Here is a 10,932-nt window from a genome sequence, read left to right as displayed (position 1 = left end):
ATTTCAGAATTTAGTAATAGTCTTCTCGTTTTCATTTCAAATGTGGGATGGGCTATGGTTTATTCATGGATCTCCACTGATAAGTTAGTTAGAAATTGCCAAATTGGAAAAATAAATAAATTGGCAAATGGTGAATCCAGTACTACTAGCTTTGTGCCATTATTCATTCATTTAATTCAACAAGTGTTTTCAAGTGTTTTCCATCAGCTAGTAGCTGTTCCAGCACTGGGAACATACTAGAGACCAAGTCAGTACTCTTGCTGTGATAGAGCCCATGTTCTTGTAGCAGGTACCAAACATAACAGAAACAAGTAAGTGTGCGTACAGGGTGTTACGTGGCCAAAGAGCTATGGAGACAAAACGGGATACAAAAGACAAGGAGTTGAATGGGGAAAGTGTTCAGGGATAGTGACAGGAATAAAATGGCAGCTGATCAGAGGACCTGAAAGAAAGAAGAAAGTAAGACAGAATGTGTGCATTTCCATTTCAGGTAGAAGGAATTTCCATTTCATTGCACTGAGGCAAGAACTTGCTTGAGAATGTTCCAGGATGAGCAATGAGGCTGCAGAAGCAACAGTGGTTGAGTTGGAGTGGTGGGGGGCAGGGGAGCAGGTGAAAGAGGCAGCAAAGCCCCAAATCACATAGAGCCCCTGGGTCATTGTAGGGATTACGCCTGTTGAGTGCAATGAAAGACCATTAAAAAAGCTTTTCGAAGAAGTGAGGCTGCATTGCAAATCTTGTAAGAGAACCGCTTTGGTTGCGGGGTTGACCCTAGATTGTGGGGGACAGTTAGAGGCTGGGAGGCCAGTTAGGAGGCTGTTGTAATATTCCAGCTGACCATGATGGTGGCTCCATCCAGAAGTGGAAGCAGGGGAGGTGGTAAGGAGTGCTATATTTTGGATTTATTTTGGAGACCCAGGATTTCCAAACAGGTGGAGGGAGAGAAAAAGAGAGGAGCCAAGGATACAACTGAGGTTTTTAGCCCACGAAACTGGAGGAAGTGAGCTGGAGCTATCATTTACTGTTTCTGGGGACATGTTCAATTTGAGATGTCTTTTAGACACTTACGTAAAAATGTCGAGTGATCCATTGGCTATAATAATCTGGAGTTTAAGGAAGAAGTCTGATCCAGAGAGATGAATTTGGGAGTCATCAATGCTTAGCTGGTATTTTATTTTATTATTTCTTTTCCAGCTTTATTGAGATATAATTGATGTGTAACATTATATTAGTTTAAGGTATACAACATAATGATTTGATATATGCAGATACTGAAAAATAATTACCATGAGAAGTTAACAGCTATCACTTCACAGTTACAATTTCTTTTCTGGTGATGAGAACTTTTAAGATCTACTCTATTAGCAACTTTAAAATATATAGTATAGTAATCTTAGCTATGGTCTCCATGCTGTCCCTCACACCCAGAACTGATTTATATTATAACCAGAAGTTTGTGCCTTTTGACAACTTTCACCCATATCCCTCAACGCACTCCCCACCTTTGGCAACCACTAAATCTGGCCTTTGATGCAGAGTTCTGGGTTTTTTTTCTGGATTCTACATGTAAGTGAGTAACTTCACTCAATGTGACACCTTCGGGGTCCATCCACGTTATCACAAATGACAGGATTTCCTCCTTGTTAATAAATGAATAATATTCCATCGTGTGTGTGTACACCACACATACACACCATATCTTCTTTGCCCACTCATCCATCAGTGGACACTTAACGTTGTTTCTATGCGTTGGCTGTTGCAAATAACGCTGCAGTGAGATATTTCTCTGAGAAAGTGATTTCATTTCCTGTGGATATGTTGCCAGAAGTGGTATTGCTGGATCATGTTAGTTCTATTTTTAAATTTATGAGGAACCTCCATACTGTTTTCCAGAGTGGCTGCACCAGTTTGCCTTCCTACCAGCAGTGCAAGAGGGTTCCCCTTTGATTCCTTGCCAACACCTGTTGTTTCTTGTCTTTGATTCTAGCGATTCTCACACACATGAGGTGATAACTCATTGTAGTTTTGATTTTCATTTTGATAGCTGGTATTTTAAAGCTACTTGGATATGGATATAGATAGAGGAGTAGGATGTCCTAGGTGTGAGCCTGGGGCAGACCAACATATGGAGACTGTGTTGATGAGGACAGTGTGCTACTTTTACTGCTGCAACAAATTACCACAGATTTAGTGGCTTGAAGCAACATGTCTTGTAGTTAAGGAAGTCAGAAGTCCAAAATAAAGAACAAGGTAGAGACAGTGCTTCAAGAAGAAGGGAGTAATCGCTCTGCTAAATTCATTGATCCAGGAAGGTAAAGATGAGAAGTGACTATTAGGTTTAAATGAGTGGAAACCACTGCTGACATTGACAAGACTGTTAGTGGAATTGGTGGCAGATGAAAGCCTGATTAGAGCAGGCTCAGAGGACAATGGAGCAGGCCAGCTTCATGGATGGACGACCCATACAGTCACGCAATGTCCCACCTTTTTTTTTCCCTTGAGGAAGAACGAGAAAGAGAGAGAGAGAGAGTGAGCAGGGGAGGGGCAGAGAGAGAAAGAGAGAGAGAGAGAGAGAGAGAGAGAGAGAATCCTCTCAACTGACTGAGATATCCAGGTGCCCCAGACAATGAATGCCCCACCTTCAGAAGAGTTTTACCCATGGCTTAATGCCCTGCTATCACTGTCTTGAAATTCTTAATAAATTTGAATAAAAGGTCTACACTTTTATTTTACACCAGCCTCAGCTAATTTATGCGGCTTGTTCTGCAACAGAAGAATTGGAGACAATGATTATGGACAATGCTTTCAATGAAATTTTCATACATATGATCAGAAAAATGGAGCCAGAGGAGGAAGTGTGGTCACAGGAGGGTTTTTAAACTTAAGATGTTGCTTATGACAGTGTGGAGGTACCTATGTAGCACCAGAGAGCAGGGTTGACTGGGACCATCTCCCTCTGTGACCAGATGTCCCACATACAGTGTAAGTGGAGTCTGCAGCATGATTTCACTGGATCCCTGCAGAGGAGGACACTCCTGTTTCCCTGGCTCATCTCCATTAGTTTTCCAGTGGGTTGGTGGTTTCATGCAGGAAGGGTCAAAGCCTTATAGACTTAACTACAACAGATCTTCTTAAACTACCCAACTCATGTGACTCTGGACTTCAGCATACAAGATTAATTTTACAACCTTTGTTCTTCACAGAGCCATGTTCTTCTAGATGCATTTACAAGTTGACTTTATCATGACTTGTTCTAGCATTTTCCCAGGCATGCCAGTGACAGTGACCCTGGCTCAAAGCCAGAGTCATTCGTCGCTGTCCTCAGGAAAGACACATGGATGGCGTCTGTCCAAGCTGCAGGCATTTTCCCCATATATCACAGTGGCTGGAAATGAGTTTCACTGTGGAGCACTGCTAATTACACTTAACAAATAACCATGCACACAGCGGTACTAGACGGCAAACATACCAACTCCCCTCTGACCCGGTAAACAAACTGTGACACACCCACCTCCCTGGCCTGGGGAAGCAGTCTGAGCCTGAGCTCTCTGGGACGGACACTCCTGAAACTAGTCACTGGAAAAGAACAGTCTCTTGGACCATTTTTTTTTTTTTTTTTAATTTATTTATTTTTTTGGGACAGAGAGAGACAGAGCATGAACGGGGGAGGGGCAGAGAGAGAGGGAGACACAGAATCGGAAACAGGCTCCAGGTTCCGAGCCTTCAGCCCAGAGCCTGACGCGGGGCTCGAACTCACGGACCGCGAGATCGTGACCTGGCTGAAGTCGGACGCTTAACCGACTGCGCCACCCAGGCGCCCCACTTGGACCATTTTTAATCCTCATCTACAATCGTTCATAGATTGAAATCTTGTTGGAGCAGATTATTTTGTGCCCCAAGTTCAGTTTTGCACGAGGGGCAACAAGTCCTCAGTGTACTCCACATCAGTAATTTCAGTGAAATTTAGGTGCTGAGATGTGTGAATTTCCATTTATACAGGACCTGCATCCCTTCCCCTTAGGTAACAGCACTCCATGCACTGTCTCCTCCTGGTGTTCACTCCAAACGTGCTTGGGAGCTCGGAAGGTGACAAGGGAAGAAAGATGAGATGGTGGGCAGGTGGATGGAAGGGCAGGTCTCAGAAGACAGAAACAGACTTTTCTCCAACTTATTTGTTCCTTGCCAGTTATATACAGAATCACGAGGTCAGCAAATGTAATTCTTGCTGGCAGGGTGCTTGCATTTCATTTAGGGAGACACACATGTGAACAGGCAGTTACACTATATTGTGGGAGGTGGTTTGTAATCAAAGCCCGAGTCTTTGGGACACCCCCCCCCCTTTCCTTCCCAGGTTTGTTTAAATCTTGAGTCTTCTCATGGTCTTTGAACTTCTCTTCTAAGTTTAATCTCTCCCACCTGCCAGCCACCCTTCTCGCTCTTACATCAATACCTAATTCCATTTTATGTTTTCAGAATCTGCTCTTTATTCTGAATTGATAAAAAACCACTCCTAATATGTTAGTAAGCAGATAGGTTGCCTTTTCATAGACAACATTGTTGAAAATTTTTAAGTTTACTTATGAATCTTAAAAGGTTTTCCCTGCCAGCTTTCACTTAAAAGTAAACTTCAAGAGTGACAACTCCAGGCATTTTTAGGCAAATGGGGCACCCTAAAAAACATCCTAGGCATCGATGGCCAATTAATACCTACTTTGAGGGCATATGCAACTTACAGTAGTTCTTTAATTTGTAATGTTGGGAAAATATGTAAAGTTTTGCACCGTAAGATGGCTGACGGGACTAAAACAAGCTCTAGTTCCTAGCTTACAGACTCCTCGTCCGGGTTCTTCCTGCCCTGTTTGCCGCACGGCCACGAAAGCCTCCACGAATGCAGACGATGATGCTATAAATTACCCTTCCCACTTGCATTCCGGGCTCAGATCTTTGGAGAAATGGTCTCCTCTGATCCCACTGGTGTTAAGTAAATCTCTGATCCACCAAGATCTCTGAGTGCCGCTTGGTTTTTCTGCCAGTGTTGCAGGCTGGTTCCGTAACAGTATAAGATTTTGAAGTTTCAAGAGTGTTTTCAGATGTGTCTTATCATTTAATATTTACATCAAGTGTATAAAAAACTTTTGTTATTATTTTCATTTTATAGATGAGGAAAGAGAAGACCAGGCCAGAGTAGAACAGGTAGTGAATAGTAGAATCTCAATGGTAACTGTTTGTGAGTTTCAAACCTGGGCCTTTTCCCAAGACTTTTTTGTTGCCTTTCCAGTTCCCAAACTCACATTTCTGAAAGTGCTCAGCCATGTGTTTGATTTGGGAGAAAAAAAGGAATTAAGGAGGGAAGGAAGAGAGGGAGGAAAGAAGGAATGTGTGAAAGTAAGAAAAGCAGAAGGTGCAGGGAGGAGCTGAATAAGGAGCCTGAGGAGGCCAGTGTGGTACCCAGAGAGGTTGTCCTTTATTGTTCTTCCCATCAACAAGTCAAAAGTAAGGGAATCCAGGAAATTAAAATGGATGATTAAGTACAGAATTTCCTTTGTCCTACTGAGGCTTGAATTAACAAATGAGACAAATAACAGCTGGAGAGGCGTCTGTGGTCTAGGACCTCCAGAGCGGCTCCGCATACTAAGCAGGTGATTAACTAGGTGGTTCCCATACAGAGGCATGAGTTGTTAGGAGGCTCTTTGATCTATGCAGAATACCGTCAGCTTTGAAAGAGAAATTTAACTTAAAGTAGGTTTAATAGATTATTCATATCTATAAAAAGAACAGATCAGAGGTAGAATAACTTAGTGATTTGGGTACTAATCTGTACGAAAGCTATTTGTGATCAAACCAGCCACACTAGTATCTCTCTCTTGTTTTCCATGTTAATTATTGAATCTACATTATGGATTTAAGCATTTTGCTTGTAGTTTCTTGTGTTAATCTCCTTTCCCTTCTAGATATTTATCTTGATATCAATGATATGTCAAATTCATTTTTAATGAATGCCTGATAATATCTAGCCAAGTATCATATAATTTAGAACTACCCACTTTAATTAAAATGGATAGAAAATTTATCAAAAGAATAACTTCTTTTAAGAAAAAATCAAATAAAATCTCATATTTTGCTCTTTTTCTTATATAAGGAGTTTATTTCAAAGATATTCGTAAGAGTTGTCTTCAACCATGTGATCTTTTTTTTCAACATAATACTTAATTTTATTTTTTTAATTTATATCCAAATTAGTTAGCATATAGTGCAACAATGATTTTAGGAGTAGATTCCTTAATGCCCCTTACCAGTTTAGCCCATCCCCCCTCACACTTCCTCCAGTAAACCCCTGTTTGTTCTCCATATTTATGAGTCTCTTATGCTTTCTCCCCCTCCCTGTTTTTATATTATTATTTCCCTTCCTTTCTGTTCATCTGTTTTGTCTCTTAAAGTCCTCATATGAGTGAAGTCATATGATATTTGTCTTTCTCTGACTAATTTCATTTAGCATAATACCCTCCAGTTCCATCCGTGTAGTTGCAAATGGCAAGATTTCGTTCTTTTTGATTGCCGAGTAATACTCCATTGTGTGTGTGTGTGTGTGTGTGTGTGTGTGTGTGTGTATACCACATCTTCTTTATCCAGTCATCCATTGGTGGACATTTGGGCTCTTTCCATACTTTGGCTATTGTTGATAGTGCTGCTATAAACATTGGGGTGCATGTGTCCCTTTGAAACAGCACACCTGTATCCCTTGGATCAATACCTAATAGTGCAATTGCTGGGTCATAGGGTAGTTCTATTTTTAATTTTTTGAGGAAACTCCATGCTGTTTTCCAGAGTGGCTGCACCAGCTTGCATTCCCATTCAATTATCTGATCTTTATTCATAAAATACTGTATACAGTAAAACCTCTTTAATATTACTATTCCAAATAATTAAAAAATAGAGCATGGGCTATGTATTCTTAATTGATTTTTCCTATTATTCTTTAATAAAAATATTGATAATTTAAATGTACTTATGTCTAAATTTGCCTTATTTTCCATTTTCTTGAATTGCCATCAGTGTAATTTGTTGAAATATGTTTGGTGATGGTCACCATTGCTGTCAAACCAAGAAACTAAAGCAAAATGGTCTTTTCCCCAAAAATAGTATATTCTCTTCTCTTCGAAATAAGTTACAACATGTAGAATGGTTATTGTATTTCATAGTGAAAAAGAAACTAATGACTTGAATGGTCCTATTTCCTCTTAAAATGAGAGACTCTGATTAATTATATTTAATAATATTGCTGACACCTTACATCTATGGGGGAAGTCCATTTTAGGGAAGTAATACTTCTTTGTTTAAACATTTACATCTTTCATATGTCGGTATGCAAATAGAGGCTTAAAACTATATTTACCAACTTAGATTCAACTCTAAATCCAAGTTGATAAATATATAAATATTTCAAGTAGTAACTTGGAATCACTGAAGGGAGCAGTTAGGTTTGTCCAAAAAACATCTGAATCACTGACTTGGTTATTTATTTTTTCAATATCGTCTTGCCAAATAACTATTTATCATTGCTTTGTTTTCAAGATGTTTTGCTTTTATGTCCTACGAGAAAGGAAAATGCTGCTCTGTGCAGCACACCTAATGGATCACACAGGCATAAAATGTAAACATTTTCAGCATTTGTCCATTTTAGGCAGTGCATCTTTCTGGGACTAATTTATCTTGTGAGTCATTTGGGTATGTTCATTTTAAACCAGTATGATTTCCACACTGAGTAGAAAAACTAGGTCATAAATTTAAAAATTATTAGCTACTACAACACTTTTAAAAAATCAAACTTCTGATTAGTGTTTGCTCAGTGGCTCAAGAGGCAAGAGCTCCGGCCGTCCACCCCAGTTCTCTGTACCTGTGGCGTGACATGAACTGCTCCCCTGATTTTGCTAAGATGGGAAGTCCCTTCCTGGGCCGATGACCATGACATCACAGCTTCATTCTTCATCCCTTGTTTTGTCCTCATTGTGAGTAGTCCAACATGCTTTCACAACAGCCCTCTTAAATTTAGCCCAAACCACCCAGACTACATGAAGGATATCCTAAACAATCGTGACTTGTAGGTTATAAGAGAATCACAGTCTTCCTTGTGTCTGTCACTGTTTAATCTGTTGATTAGGCAGCAAGGTGAATTGTGTCCTTGTGTCTGGATAAAATCTTTGTTTCAGGCAGGTCGAGTACTGAGACTTGAGGCAGTGTCAGGAACGCTGGGTAACGCTGTCCAGGGGTCAGGAGACTGTGTGTCGTGCTTGGGCACCTCACTTGGGCACAGAGTCTCTTGTGTCATGTGTCTTGGTGAAGACCTTGATGGCAAGGTCTCTGCCTTCACTGCTCTTCTGCCATTGTCAGGATTGATCAAGGTGACAAACCACAGCAGGTGGGTAATGAGAGGTGGAGTTTCAGCTTCACGAGCCTTGTGAGTCTTGACTTTGACTTAGGGGTGCGCCCTCTTCTTTGACTCTGCCTCAGACTCCTGTCTCTTCTCAGTCCAGGACTGTTTCCTGTTTTTCTGAATATCTCTGGAGAGCCAAAACCATGAGCTCAAACTTTATTCCAGTTTTTTATTTAAACATTTTTAATTTTGATTTTCTATATAATCTATGTTGTCAGCATTGAAGAAATCAAAGGCTTACATGACACAGACTATACCCTTCAGATTCCTATAATATAGTTCATTTATTCAAAAGAACTTTATCAGATGCTGTACTGAAAAGTGGTATATTTATACGTGAGAAAATAGAAAAAATAACACAACAGATGACATATTTAAGTGACAAAATATTGATACAAATGACAGCAGCTGTGGAAAGGAGAGAGGAGACTGCATGTAGTAATGGAAAGATCACGGTATCCAGTCTGAAACTTTGCCAGTGAAAGTGTGAGCTACCTGGAACCGGAAATGTCAGCACCACCTGGGGATTGTTAGAAAGTGCAGACTGTAGCTACTAACATAGGATCTGCATTTTAACAAATCTTCAATAAGCTTTGAGAAACACTGCTCAAGAACACTCAGATTAGGCTATGCTAATTATTTATTACTTACATACTTGGCCTATGAGATAGTCTCTCCCAAACTGTGAAGCTCTGAGCTCTCCAGGCCCTTCCTGCATCTCTTATCATATTAAGTAGGATGATTATGAGCATGGATATAGTCAAGATGTTGGTAGTAATGCAGGGGTTTCTTTCTGGAATTTTATTGAAATTCTACTGTGCCTTCACTTTATTTATGCATGCACACACACCCAGAAATCTGTGAAGCCTTAGGCTCATTGCTAAGAACAATAGTATAGACTTTCTATGGTGTTCCATGCTTTGTGTGAGATGCAATGATGGATAACATGGCCTCTTCCTTCAGGGTCTCCACGGAATAAATGTGTAGAAAAGGTCTACCAGAAGTATAAATAAATAAATAAATAGATAGATAGATAGATAAATAAATAAATAAATAAATGCAATGTTAGAGGCCACTCTCAAAACAGTAAGCAAGAAGACATTTAAAAAATACTCCATGATCTTGTATTTTAAAATCAACTCAAGGGGCGCCTGGGTGGCTCGGTCAGTTAAGCGTCCGACTTTATTTTTTTTATTTTTAATTTTTTTTAAATTTTTTTTTTTCAACGTTTTTTATTTATTTTTGGGACAGAGAGAGACAGAGCATGAACGGGGAGGGGCAGAGAGAGAGGGAGACACAGAATCAGAAACAGGCTCCAGGCTCCGAGCCATCAGCCCAGAGCTTGACGCGGGGCTCGAACTCACAGACCGCGAGATCGTGACCTGGCTGAAGTCGGACGCTTAACCGACTGCGCCACCCAGGCGCCCCAAGCGTCCGACTTTAGCTCAGGTCTTGATCTCACGGTTCGTGCGTTCTGAGCTGTCAGCACAGAGCCTACAGTCTACTTCAGATTCTGTGTCTCCTTCTCTCTCTGCCCCGACCCCCATGCTCTGTCGTTTTCTCTCAAAAATGAACATTAAAAAAAATAAAAGCAACTCTATTGAGATACCATTTATATACGATAAAATGCACCCATTTAAAAAAAAAAAAAAACACTTGGAGCCACTTATGAGTGTATGACCATGAATGCCTTTGACGGGAATGATTAATGCCAACTACACAGGTTCAGAATGACTCTCAAGCTTAAGATAATGGATGAGAAACTCCTCTATAAATTACCACATGCTATTCAATGTTATCTGTATTTTCAGAGAAAGTTTTCATGGAGAGTGTACACCTTTCGATGTAATCTGTGGGTTGAGCATGCAGCCTGATTCCCCCTTTTGGTCCCCAGCTGTCATTCTTTGAACTTCCCTTTCTCTCTCATAAGCACACTGTCTTTGACCTATGTTCCTGAATTCTTTTTTTTGAGGTGTTTTCATTTTCATTTTTGTTTTTGTTATTTTCCACTTTAGGATCTTTGAGCCATTCTCCTTCTCCTGAAGAGTCAGCATGATCTTTTTAAAAACTCCTTATAAATTAAGACTTAACAATTAACTATTATCATTAATATAGACAATTATTTAACATAAAACATCATGCTAAAAAGGGACCAGATTCCCAAGCTCAGGAAAGAGCAGTAATCTGGCACAAAATACATGAGGCTTATATGTTATCATTTGTCAGAAACTTAAAAGCATGTGGAAATTTAATTTTTGTAATATTAATCTCATGACCCACTTATGTTGGTATGAGTCAAACACCACCAGCTCAGACACCACGTTATTTCCCCTCCACTCCCAGTACATAATTTCTCCCAAAGTTACAAAACATTAACAGCTTATACCATCACCGACAGCTGAGAATGATGGTTAACCCGTTACCAGATGTGGAGGACTTTCTCACCAACCATAAGGCTTAGGGAACAGAATTAAGATGTACAGTTGTTGGCTGACACGTTT

Source organism: Neofelis nebulosa, chromosome 10 (assembly GCF_028018385.1).
Source record: "Neofelis nebulosa isolate mNeoNeb1 chromosome 10, mNeoNeb1.pri, whole genome shotgun sequence".
Classification (NCBI taxonomy): Eukaryota; Metazoa; Chordata; class Mammalia; order Carnivora; family Felidae; genus Neofelis; species Neofelis nebulosa.
This window is presented reverse-complemented; position numbering follows the sequence as displayed.